Below are 13,404 nucleotides of genomic sequence, written 5' to 3'. Positions count from 1 at the left end.
CCGCCCCTCACCATCCGGCATACCACACCTGGGTGGCTCAGGATCAGGCCATCCTCTCCGCCATCCAGTCCTCGCTCACTCCGAGCGTCTCGTCGCTGGGAGGCATGGGCGGCGCTTCACACTAGTTTCGCCTCTCAGTCTCAGGCGCGTGCTCACTCTATACGCACCGAGCTAGGCGAGACCAAGCTTGGCGACCTCAGCATCACCGACTACTTCAACAAGATGCGGGGTCTTGCCGACACATTGGCCTCAGTTGGTCGATCGCTGCAGGATGAGGAGTTCACCACCTTTGTGCTCAGTGGGCTTGATGATGATTATGACAACCTCATTGAGAATGTTCATGGCCGCGATGATCCGCTCCCACCTCGTGAGCTCTATGCACGTCTGCTTGGCCGTGAGCAGCGCATTAAGGCGCGTCGGGCCTCCCCCAGTTTTGCCTCCGCCAATGCCGCCACTCGTGGCAAGCCCCAACGGTCATCAGGTGGCAAGCCGGCGCCGACTTCACAACCATCCTCGCGGGCAATGCTCCGACCATCACGGGTGGTAACCGGCCAGTGGCATGCTGTTCCTCTTGTGGTGCTCAACAGGCCTGCCAGCTGTGTGGTCTTGAGCGCCACATTGCCTCTCGCTGTCATCGTCACTACAAGCAAGATTTTCTGGGCCTCGGCAACAATGGAAAAGGGAACGACAAGCAGGCCGCCGCTGCCATAACAAGTCATGATCATGGTCGCACTCCGTCTTATTCCATTGATCCTGCATGGTACATGGACACTGGAGCTACCAACCACCTCACCGGTGAGATGGGTAAGCTCTCCACTCAGGAGCCATATCGTGGTCATGATCAGGTGCACACCGCCAGCGGAGCAGGTATGCGCATCTCCCATGTTGGTCAGGCCTCTCTCCTTGCACACAATTTTCGCACATTGCATCTATCTAATGTCCTTCGTGTTCCTTCTGCTACGCGTAGTTTGTTGTCCATTCCTCAACTTACTCGTGATAATAATGTCCTTGCTGAGTTTCACCCTTTTTGTTTCTTTATCAAGGATCAGGACATGAAGGCCGTTCTACTTAGCGGTCGTCTTCTCCATGGCCTGTATGCACTTGATGCGCCGCACCCATCTTCTATGCCGTCTTCTCCTCAGGTGTTCAGTGGTATTCGTGTGTCGCCTACACACTGGCATTCGCGCCTTGGTCACCCGGCGGCTCCCATAGTTCGACATGTTTTGCATCGTCATGATCTCCCAGTTGTGTCCAATAAAACTGCTGAAACTATTTGTAATGCCTGTCAGCAGGGCAAGAGTCATCAGCTTTCTTTTTTAGAGTCTAGTCGTGTTGTGAAACATCCTCTTGAGCTTGTGTTTTGTGATGTATGGGGCCATGCCCAGACATCTGTCAGTGGTCACAATCATTATGTCAGTTTCATTGATGCTTACAGCCGTTTTACTTGGTTATATCTTATTAAGCGTAAGTCTGATGTGTTCGATGTCTTCCTTCAGTTTCAAGCACACGTTGAGCGTCTTCTTAAGCAGAAAATCATCCATGTCCAATCCTACTAGGGGGGGGGGTGAGTACCACAACCTCAACTCGTTCTTTAAGAAACTTGGGATTTCGCTCCGCGTGTCATGTCCCCACACACGTCAGCAGAATGGTATTGCCGAGCGTAAGCATCGTCATCTTGTTGAAACTGGCTTAACCTTGCTAGCTCATGCATCCGTCCCATTTAGGTTCTGGAGTGATGCTTTCTCCACAACTTGTTTTCTCATTAACAGGCTTCCCTCGAGACTCCTGAAAATGCAAACCCCACTTGAACTTCTGCTTAATGAGATTCCAGACTACACATTCTTCAAAGTGTTCAGGTGTGCATGTTGGCCTCACCTCCGTGCATACAAGAAGCGCAAGCTAGAGTTTCGGTCTAAGAAGTGCGTTTTTTTCGGGTATAGTTCTCTTCACAAAGGGTACACGTGCTTACATGTTCCTACCAACTGCGTCTACATCTCTTGTGACGTTGTGTTTGATGAAAATGTATTCCCTTTTCATGCACTTCCGACTGACCTTACCACTTCTACACCACCAGTGCCCGTGTCTACACCTACGCCTCATCAATTTGTGGGTGTTGCGTATGCCCCTGCGTTGCTCCCTAATCATGCTGCAGGTATTGGACGCGGTGCTCGGCTCGAGCTGCTTGATGAACAGGTTGCGGATGATCCTCCTGATCGGGACGTTCATGCGTCATGCATGCCGGGCGGCACCCGCCAACCCGTTCTCATCTCGCCATCGGAGGCTGCCTCACGGGTGCCGGGTCCGTCCGGCCCCATGCTGGCCCCGCCTGGCCCCACGCTGGCCCCGCGGGCGGTGGGCTCGCCAGCACCGGGCTCTTTTGGCTCGTGGGCCCCGTCCACGCCAGCGGCCTCACCAGCGGCCGCCTCGCCTGGCTCGCCTGGCTCACAGGCTTCGCCAGCCTCGCGTGGCTCGCCCGGGCCACTGGCGGGCCCCTCGCCTGGGTCGGTTACTGCTGCCACTAGCCCGGAGGTCCAGTCGCCTGCACCGGCCGGGTCGGTCTTGCTGCCAGGGTCTCCGACCAGCACCGTTTCGGTCCCCTGTGAGCCCGTCTCGCCCGACTCTGTACCATCCTCATCGACATCCTCTGCTGCACCGGTTCTGCCGGCAGGACCTGCTGTCACTCTTCGTCCTCGCACAAGGAGCCAATCCGGTGCATTTTGTCCAAAGGAGCGCACGGATGGGATGGTCGCGTGGCTTGCTGCGTGCATGGCTCACACTGCTGCCGACCCCACTTCAGAGCCTCGTCACTTTCAGGATGCACTGAGTATTCCTCATTGGCGTGATGCAATGGAACAAGAGTTTCAGGCTCTACAAAAGAATAACACTTGGCATCTTGTTCCTCTAGTGTCTGGTGTCAACGTCATTGATTCCAAGTGGGTTTTCAAAGTCAAGAGACATGCTGATGGCTCCATTGAACGCTACAAGGCACGGTTAGTTGCCAAGGGCTTCAAACAGAGGTATGGTCTTGATTATGAAGACACGTTCAGTCCAGTCATCAAGCCTACTAACATTCGATTACTACTGTCTCGTGCGGTTACTCGCGGATGGTTCCTTCGTCAGCTTGATGTGCAGAACGCTTTTCTCCATGGCATTCTGGAGGAGGAGGTTTATATGCGTCAGCCGCCTGGTTTTGTTGATCCAACACGGCCTCATCATCTCTGTCGACTGGTTAGGGCACTGTATGGCCTCAAACAGGCTCCTCGTGCATGGCATGCTCGCCTTGGCTTTGTTCTTCGGGCTCTTGGGTTTAGTCCCTCCACTGCTGATACATCACTGTTTCTCCTACAACGTCCTGAGGTTACGATGTATCTCTTGGTTTATGTTGATGATATCATTCTCATCAGTTCATCTCCTGCTGCTGCTAATCGCCTTGTGATTGCTCTCCGTGATGATTTTGCTGTCAAGGATTTAGGTTCTCTTCACTTTTTCCTTGGTCTTGAGGTTTCACAGTCCTCTGCTGGTTTGACTCTCACTCAGAAGAAGTACTCCTTGGACTTGTTGCGTCGTGCTGGAATGCTCAAATGCAAACATGTTAATACTCTGATGTCTGCCACTGATCGGTTGTCTGCTCTTGATGGTGACTCTCTCTCGTCTGATGATGCTAGTGAGTATCGCAGTCTCGTTGGTGGTCTGCAATACCTTACTATTACCAGGCCTGATATCTCCTATGCAGTCAACGGTGTCTGTCAGTTTCTGCATGCACCCAGGACGTCTCACTGGTCAGCTGTGAAGCGTATTTTGTGCTATGTCAGCCTTACTGCCTCCTATGGCTTGCTTCTTCAGTCTGCACCGGCGTATGAACTCTCAGTGTTTTCTGATGCTGACTGGGCTGGTAGTCCCGATGACAGGCGATCCACGGGGGGTTATGCGTATTTCTGGGTCCTAACTTGATCGCCTGGAATGCTCGCAAGCAAGCAACAGTGTCTCGCAGTAGTACTGAGGCTGAGTACAAAGCTGTTGCTGATGCGACAGTTGAGATCATATGGGTACAATCTCTGTTGAGAGAGCTGCGTGTCCCTCAAGCTCATCCTATGGTCCTGTGGTGTGACAACATTGGTGCTACATATCTTTCTTCTAACCCGGTGTTTCATGCTAGGACAAAACACATTGAGGTGGATTATCACTTTGTTCGGGAACGTGTTGCACAGAAGCTACTCTGTATCAAGTTCATCTCATCAAAGGATCAACCTGCTGACATCTTCACGAAGCCTCTTCCACAACCACAGTTTGTAGGCTGTAGGCGCAATCTTAACTTGCTTTGTACTTCAGGACATAGTTAAGATTGAGGGAGGGTGTTAGACTGTATATACACGTAGCCTCTGTATACATGTATTGTAACATTGTATTGTACCCCTTGGTTACTTCTATATAATGAGATAGCCACACCCTAGGTTAGGGTGTCGAGTAGTCCCCAAATCATATGTTTTACAATGCTTGCTTTCATACAAACCTTGTTGGATCCCTTACAAGGGCACACCAAGCTTTAAGTATTCATTTCTAAAACTGATGGTTCTGTCAATCGCAGCTCTGACGAAACTCATGATTTTGTCGGTCGCTCATACCAGGTTTCAGAGGTGAAACTTAAAACTTACGATTTTGCACTGTGATAGAACCGACGCCATCGCGATGGCGGCGGCTCTCGGCTGTCCTATCTCGTCGTTCCCCCAACCATACCTAGGCCTTCCCCTCTCCCCCTCAAACTCCCCATTTCCGCGTACGGCACCCTCCTTCGCTCGTTCGACCGTTACCTCTCCGGTTGGCGTGCTCTCCTTCTCTCATCTGGCGGCAGGCTCGTCCTCTGCAACGCGGTTCTCAACAACCTCCCCACGTACTTTATGTGTTCCTTTCTTCTCCCTCCTAGTGTGGTTGAGCAAATCGATCGTAGGCATCGTGTTTTTGTTTGGACCGGCAAGGATACTTGCTCGGGTGCTCGCTGTCTAATTGCTTGGGATAAGGTGTGTGTTGATGTGCAGGAAGGTGGCTTCGGGATCCGCGATCTTCGACGGCAAAACATGTGCTTGCTTCTCAACTTCGTCCACAAGCTTCACCTCCCGGAGTCTCCGCCTTGGAACAGTGGTTCCTGCGCTGCTCCCGCGGCAACATCGGTGATTCCACATCGTCCCCGTCTTTTCTCCAGAGCATCGTCGACATGGGTCTGCCGACGTACAGGTCGGTCACCCGCGTGGAGCTCGGGGATGGCTGCACTACTTCTTTCTGGCAGGACAGGTGGCTCCCTGGATGTGCGCTGTGCTTCCAGTTCGAGGCTCTCTTCTCCCACTCGACGCGGCCTAACGCCACTGTCGCGGGTGTCCTTCGGGAGAGCATCTCGCTCCAGCCGCGGCTGTCCGCTATGGCCGCTGCGGAGCTGGAGGCGGTCCGGGTGGTGCTCCGCTCCGTCCATCTCTACCCTAGGGCGGTTCTCCTCACGTGCAGTGTACCGGTTGCTCTCTCTGCATGGCTGCACCGACCTCACCTCCTCCGAGATTTGGGCCTCCCGCCTCCCCTCGAAGATCAAGGTGTTCGCGCGTCTTCTCACCGGCGGGCGCCTTAGCACGCGGGTGAACCTCCACGCCAAAAGTTGCTCCCCCACCCCGTCATGCGAGTCTTGTGGCGCTGATGAGACCATTGACCACCTCTTCATCACCTGTACGCGCGCAACCGAGGTCTAGGGGCGGCTCAGCATGGGATCCCTACGTTGTGTTGGCGAGGCTCTCTCCTCTGCCCCCCCTGAGTCTGTCTCTCGCTCGTGTTGGAGAGACGGGCTGTTTGTTCTCCTCTGGCAGGTTTGGAAGGCACGGAGCGACGTTGTCTTCAGCCGCCGACAGTGTGACGCGAGTTCAGTTCTCCAGAAGGCTTCCGATGACCTCCTTATCTGGAGTAGGCGCTTCCGTGACCATGAGCGCCACCAGCTGATGGTCGTTCGCGCCTTGCTCCTTGCTTGTGCTTAGCATAGATGAGTCTCTCCTCTCCCTCCGCCCCTGTTCTCTTCCTTTATCTTGTTGCTTTTATCTTTTCAATAAAAACACTGTATGACTGCCGATATGAAAGATTGCAAGTCGAAAGCCAAAAGAAAAAGGGGGCTGCTTGTCTCTACACATGGGTGCTACAAATTCACACCCAACATGATTCAACGATCCTATGTGTAGCACTCGATATGTACATAGTATGGCAATTCCTATTCCTTGTGTAGGGTGTGGAGTAGTGTTTTCGTGCGCAACTTCACCAACACTCATGGATCAACCCAATTTTGGGAACAGGTTTCCCTTTTTTTAGGACACCGATAACTACCACACGTGTGGCATAACGCCCACCCGACCACACGACTCTGTGTGGCATATCCGCAGGCAGCCCACACGACGTTGTGTGGGCGAACATTGGACTGCCCACACGTGTGGCAGGAAGGCAGCTGGACCGAACGAATCGTTCGGGACGATCGCTCTCCCCGCCCGCATCGCTGCCACCACCCGAACGTCCATCCTATCAGCCCTACAGGCCTTTTCTATATTAGGCCCTACAAGCTTAGTAAAGAAAAAAAGCCCAGGTTTTTCTCCATGACAAAAAAGCCTACGATGCCATCCAACAACTTTAAAAGTGGGAAAAACTATGTGAATTTCCAGAAAAGTTGCCACTACATTTACGACTTGCCATCATGTTATTTTTTACAAAAATGGCAGGGTTTACCAAAACATATTAAATTGTCAGGGCAGAAAGAATATGTTACAGAAAATGACATGAACTAAAATGTTCATCCATACACTATAAGTTCCATGATGCATGTTTCGGAAAATGACATGAACTAAAATGTTATATAGATCATCATCCATACACTATAAGTTCCATGATGCATAGGCTATATTTGCCATGAGCCATGGCAACTTTGTTGAAAAAATGTTCTATATATCATGATACATAGACTAAAAAATGCATAGACTTTCATGACATGATAAACAAATAAAAACACAGTTTTGTTGTGATAATAAAGCCCAGATTTACCATCCTATGAAAACGGAAAGATGAATTAGCCATAATACATAAGAGTGACAAACAAACTAGTACTAAAAAATCCCAATGGTTCAAACGGAAAAAATGTCAGTCGTGCCTACAAGCAAAATTTGCCATGGTCAAAAATAGATGTTTTTTATATTAAGTAAAAAGGAAAAGTTCATGGCAATTTGCATCTGTATCACGGGGGCAAAAAAATGGATTAAAAAATTTGTTTATGTTTTTCCGTGCCAATCAAACAACACAAAAATGATTAAAATTGCCATGGCAAATGCATATACAAATTTGCCGTGGGACTTTTTGTCAAAATTGCCATGCTTATATATGATTTCTTTGCCATTATTGTGAAATAATAAAAAAAAGATATCAAAAATTGCCATGGCAAAAACATGTTCCATGGTATTTTATCAAAACTTGCCATCTTTGTTTAATAAATTTGTTGTGTATATAAAACAACACGAAAACAAAGATAAAAAATGTAATGGCAAAAGCGTATTCTAATTTGCCATGGAACATTTAATCAAATTTGCCATGCTAATATAAAAAAATTACCATGAATGTGAAAAAAATACAAAAATGATCAATAGTTGCCATGGCAAAAGCATGCTGAAAATTGCCATGATTGTGAAATAATAATAATAAAAAATTGCCATGGCAAAAGCATGTTCAAAACTAACCATGCTATTTTATCAAAACTTGCCATCTTTGTGTAATTAAATTGCCGTCTATGTGAAACAACACGAAAATAAGATCAGAATTGCCATGGCAATGCATATTCTAATATGCCATAGATTTTTTATCGAATTTGGAATGCTAATATAAATAATTTTGCAATATTGTGAAATATTACAAAAATGATGAATAGTTGCCATGGCAAGGGAATGTTCAAATTTGCCATGGCATTTTACCAAAATTTGCCATATTTGGTGTCATTAATTTGCCATGTAACGGAAATAACACAAAAAATTGTCAAATTTGCCATGGAAAAAAAATGTATATTTGAATGCCATGGCAAATGCATATTCAACTTTTTGTGGGGTTTTTTTTTATCAAATTTGCCATGCTTATGTATAAACAGTTGCCATGAATGTGAAATTATACAAAAATTGTGATGGCAAAAAGCATGTTCAAACTTGCCATGGCGTTTAACCAAGACTTGCCATCTTCTTTGGTATTAAGTTGCCGTGTATGTGAAACAACACACAAAAAATTGCCATGAACATGGCAACATATTAAACTACATTTGCCATGCTCTCATAGAACTCAAATTGCCATGTTGCAAAGAAAAACATGGCAACACATCATATATTTTCATGGCAACACAACCCTTTTGTTAGTTCTGTGGCAACACATCATGGAAAATCTAAAAAGTTGAGTTGCCATGGCAACTAAAAACGAAAAAGTTTGACATTTTGATAAAAATAACACGGCAAATTTGAATGTGTATTTGCCATGGCAATATTCTCCATCATTTCTTTGTGCTATTTTATCCGTGGCAAATTTGTTAAACATTTTCCATGGCAAATTGTTGTAAATTCATGTCATGGCAAATTGTTCTAAATTTATGTCATGGCAAAATCTGTATTTTTTCCATGACCAACACTCTAGTTAGCCATGGCAAATTTGTAATTTTTTTTCACATGACAAACAATCTAGTTAGCTCAAAGGTAAATTTGCCATGGCAACTATACCATCTGGATGAGGGTAAATGTGCCACCTGAACTAACTTGCCTCTTCAAAAATTAAGATGGCAGAAATGGTAGAGGCATACTAGAAAAGCCATAGGACAGATGGCAAACATACTGTATGTGCTGGCCCATACATGCAATGGCGGAGCTCGCCGTAGAAAACTCGCGGCGGACACCTGCGCGCCCATGGCCGGGCCCATGGGCACCCGCCGCATCTGGAAGCACCCCGCCGTCTTGATGCCGCCGCGCTCGGAGATAGAGGGAGTGACCTCCGCCCGCCGGCCCACCCCCACGACGGAGACGCCGTCGCCTGCTCTGCCGTCCGCGCCGTGGCTATCGCCTCCGATCCCCTTGCATCGGTGCCTCCATGACATAGCTGCCGCAGCCCCCTTCTCGCGCGGGATCTGGAGAAGTTTGCCGTGTTTTAGAATTTTCCAGAATTTAACAAGTAAATTTGACATGGCAATGTAGGTACGAAATTTGCCATGGCAAGTGAAAACTATATGTTGCCATGGCAATGAAAAGTGTAGAATCTGCCATGGATGTGTAGTTATATTTTCCATGTCAACAAAGATAGAATTGCCATTACAAATATAAAAAAGCAAAATTTGAAGAACCTGCCAAAAGAGCATTACAAAGGAAAGCTGAAATTTGCCATGTTTGGAAAACATGAATGTGATGGACTTCATGAGATCACAATGCACAAGAAAAACACATAAACACATGACAACAAAACAACACTTATATGACAAATGGCACAGACGACTGTATGATCCTCTCCATGAAGATTTGAATTGCCATGGCAACTACTATGTCCCATCCAATACTAAAAACATGAAAAAAAAATACGGATTGGAAATTACCATGGCAACTATGGATTGAACACGGAAGGATTAATATGAAAAACTATCACAAAACATTATATTGAAAAATGAAAACAAAAAACTTATCATCAATTGACAATAATCATCGCACTAAAATATTGGGCACCTTGGCACAGGTTGTTCATTCATGAAACAGACAAATCTTCTGAAATGCTAAAACAGGGTAAGGTATAATGAAGCTTTAGCTAAGTGAATTACGATGTGGCTCACAACACAAACTGCATGATGCTGAAAAACAGCACAAGTACTCTAAAAGTTGAAATCTGGCAACTCCGGCCACGAATTCAAAGGGCACAACGCCTCTGTATATCGATATTGAGGGAAGGAAGCAGGGGTAAGACGTAGCTCACCTTGGGGACGTGCTGGTGAGCACGGAGGTGTCCAGGGAAGCAGGATGACGGCAGGAACTAGAGGAGAGCATCGACGGCGAGCCCGCCTCACACGCGCGACGCCGTCCTTCCGTCGGTGAAACTCCTCTCTGTAGTGGCCCGCCTCGGCTCCGCTGCCACCAGCCATGGGAATGGCTGCGCGGGGGAGGTTAAGATGTCGGCCACGCCGTGCGCTTCCACGCCCTCGAGCAATCCACTGCGCGCGTCTCCACATCGTCGTCGATGCGCGCTGCGCCACCCCCGCCGCTGCCGACCCCGTGCTGGATGCGGGGGCTGGTTGGAGGGGATTGGCGCCCTCGCCGTCGCCTGGGTTGGCGCCGACGGCGCCCGTGGCCTGCTCTGCCAGAAGCATCCCGTGCTCCGTCGGCTCCTCGTCCGCGACGCGATGCCGAATCAAGGCGGAGCTACACGCGCTCGGTGCGGAGACAACGAGACCCGACCTCACCTGCCAACCGCGGCGATGACGGAAGGCCGACGCCGGCAGCCCGTCTTCAGATCCGGCGAAGAAAAGGGGAAGAAAACAGTGAGGAGTATTGGGGGAGGAGGCCGCTGGGGTGGGGTGAAGGAGAGTTGTGCCATCGCGGTCGCCGGCCACCTGACGGAGCCGGAATCCTCTCTGAATCGACGGGATCCTCTCTCTCTGCTCACTTACTCCGTGTGGGGAGGGGGGGGGGAGGTGAATGAGAAGGGTGGGAGTGAGCGAGCGAGGAGAGGACAGCGTTCGGGCGAGGACCCAAGCAGCCCGCACGACCGCTACTGCTGACGTGTCTGTGCGCCCTGCTTTAAGATTGATGCAACGCATCTAACGGCAGTGAGGGCGTTCGGTCGAAGTGGTCTCAGCCGACACGTGTGGGCGTTAATATTTCCGTTTTTTTAAAAATCTGGTTTATGCCTTTTTGCTTTTTATTTTAAATTGTCTATTCAGTCTTTTTCCCTTTCTGTGATTCTATATGCACATACTATTTTTAATAATATGTGATAAACATTTTGCAATACACGATGAACATATTTTAGAATATGCGATAAACACTTTTTCAATAATGATTAACTTTTTTCTAATAAGGGATGAACATTTTATAAATATGCAAGAACTTTTTGTGTGAGATAAACATTTTTCTTAGAGACATGACAAATATTTTTCAAATATGCGACCTACATTGTTTAACATGAATAACATTTTAATAGAAAGTGGATATTTTTCTCAATACGTGGTGATTATACTATGGAAATTTTCAAAAATATGGGATGAACATTTATAAATGTCAGACGGGTCATTTGACCAGCTCTTTATGGGTATCGCATTATTCACCTGTTGCTGGAAAACCTACGACATGTGTGAACACAAGGGTTTCAGTCATCGGTCAGTCTTGGCAATTTCTCAAAATCATAAATTGTAAGTTTCCAAATTCATCTCAATAATATGGTAGTCAATAACACTATAATCGTAACTATTAATAATGACCTCTGGACTTGAGTTTCAGAGTAAATCACCTCTGGGGCATTGTCAATAATCGCAACCTTTGCAAGATCAGCGTCAATAATGCTGAGATCCTTCTGATTGCTCCATCTACTGAGACGTATGGCTCATGAAAAAAGGCCGTGATATCAGTCTGATCTTGGGATCCAGTGCATTAATCGGTTGGTTTGCATAAGAACTTATGCTAGCCGTGAAGACAACAAGCTGAAGCATATGAGCCGCCTCTTCAAGGAAGGCATCCAAATGTGGTCTCTTATTCACGTGGATAGTGTACTATTGTTCTCCACAGCGCATAGGGAATGAAAGGTCCGCGCCATGGTCGTACCTTGCTGAATGGATAAGGGTGCCTATGCAACAGAAAATTAGCATGTCAATAATTTTAAGTTCATGAAAGAAACTTACAGGAGAAAAAAAACATTTAACAACTTACCATCAAGATCAAGTGCAAGAGTGATATTCTTCCTAGGTGCCAGTAACATTGGTACGTCATCAATCAGATCCATGTCAGTAGGATCAACTAATTCAGGTATAGGCGCTAATTCCATTCGTACATCAGTTTCATCCATGCCATTCATCACAGTAAGATCAATTATTTTAGGCGAAGAGCAAGTTGAAGGCTGACCAAGGAATTGAGACTGCTGGTTATTATCAAAGCACATTTCTGCAGTTGTACCAGCAAAGGCAATACTGCTGGCCCCTACATTTTCCTGAATGGAAGGGAGTACTCCATGACTGCCGCTCTTGGTTGTCAAGTCATCCATAGCATAGTTATTACTTAGAACCCCATCTGAAGTATTAAGCATATAAAGAGGAGAATCCTCAGTTGGGAAACTGGACAGCAGGCTGCAACTCTGACCCGAGTCTTGAGTTTTTTCATTACTATTGATGATAGTATGATTTGGTGCTGCTAAAATTCCAACTCCATCAGCAAAAAAGGGAGGTCCTGCTAGAATTCCATCTCCATCTGCAAAAGAAAGAAAGAAAAAACAAGGAAAACCCTAACACAATGGTAAGTTCATAAGTAGTACTCCCTCCGTCCCGTAATATAAGACGTTATTACATCCAATATACTCACATTTTGGATGTAATAACATTTTATATTATGGGACGGAGGGAGTATATAAGCGAAAAATGGTTTCCCCTGCTTTATATTATAAAGAAATCATCATCATAACAAATGATACACCGATACGCCACCACTGCACACGACGCACACACCCATGCAAGATACAAAGGTGCCGCGCACCGACACACCCAAGGCTATTTTTGAACGGTTCACGCATTTGAAAATATCTTCATGACATTTTCTAAAACAAATATACAATGTATAAATGTTCATGTAGTTAGTAAACAAAGTTTTGGCCATTAAAAAAATGTTCATGACATTTTTGAACAGTGTTCACATGTTTAAAAAATATGTTCATGACATTTAAACAAAAATGTTCACGTGTTTCAGAAATATGTTCATTACGTTTTTAAAAACATGTTTATACAATTCCACTATTTGGTTTCACATGAAGACTTTTAGTATAATTAAAATAGTACGTGGTACATCACAATTCTGTACTACTATAGTTTTTCCTTTCCGTACAGTATTTGTAGAACAGAACAATTTGTTCTTTCCATCTGTCATACATATAATAGGCAGAATAGAACTCGTTCATGACTTTTAGTGGCGAATAGTATCCGAAGAAGTACGTCTATACATCCACTGTGTCCTGAACTCATGATAACCACAATACCAATATCATTTTTAGTTGAAAAGGCAAACTTCTAACATTGAAATATGTCTCATGATTTTTTTAAAGGATATATCGAGATACCATTCTACCACACAAAGGTAGTCAAAAAGATAATATAATTGTGCTTTATATGATCTGAAAGTGTATATAAATATGGAATAG

The sequence above is a fragment of the Triticum urartu genome, chromosome 2 (assembly GCF_003073215.2).
Source record: "Triticum urartu cultivar G1812 chromosome 2, Tu2.1, whole genome shotgun sequence".
Lineage (NCBI taxonomy): Eukaryota > Viridiplantae > Streptophyta > Magnoliopsida > Poales > Poaceae > Triticum > Triticum urartu.
This window is presented reverse-complemented; position numbering follows the sequence as displayed.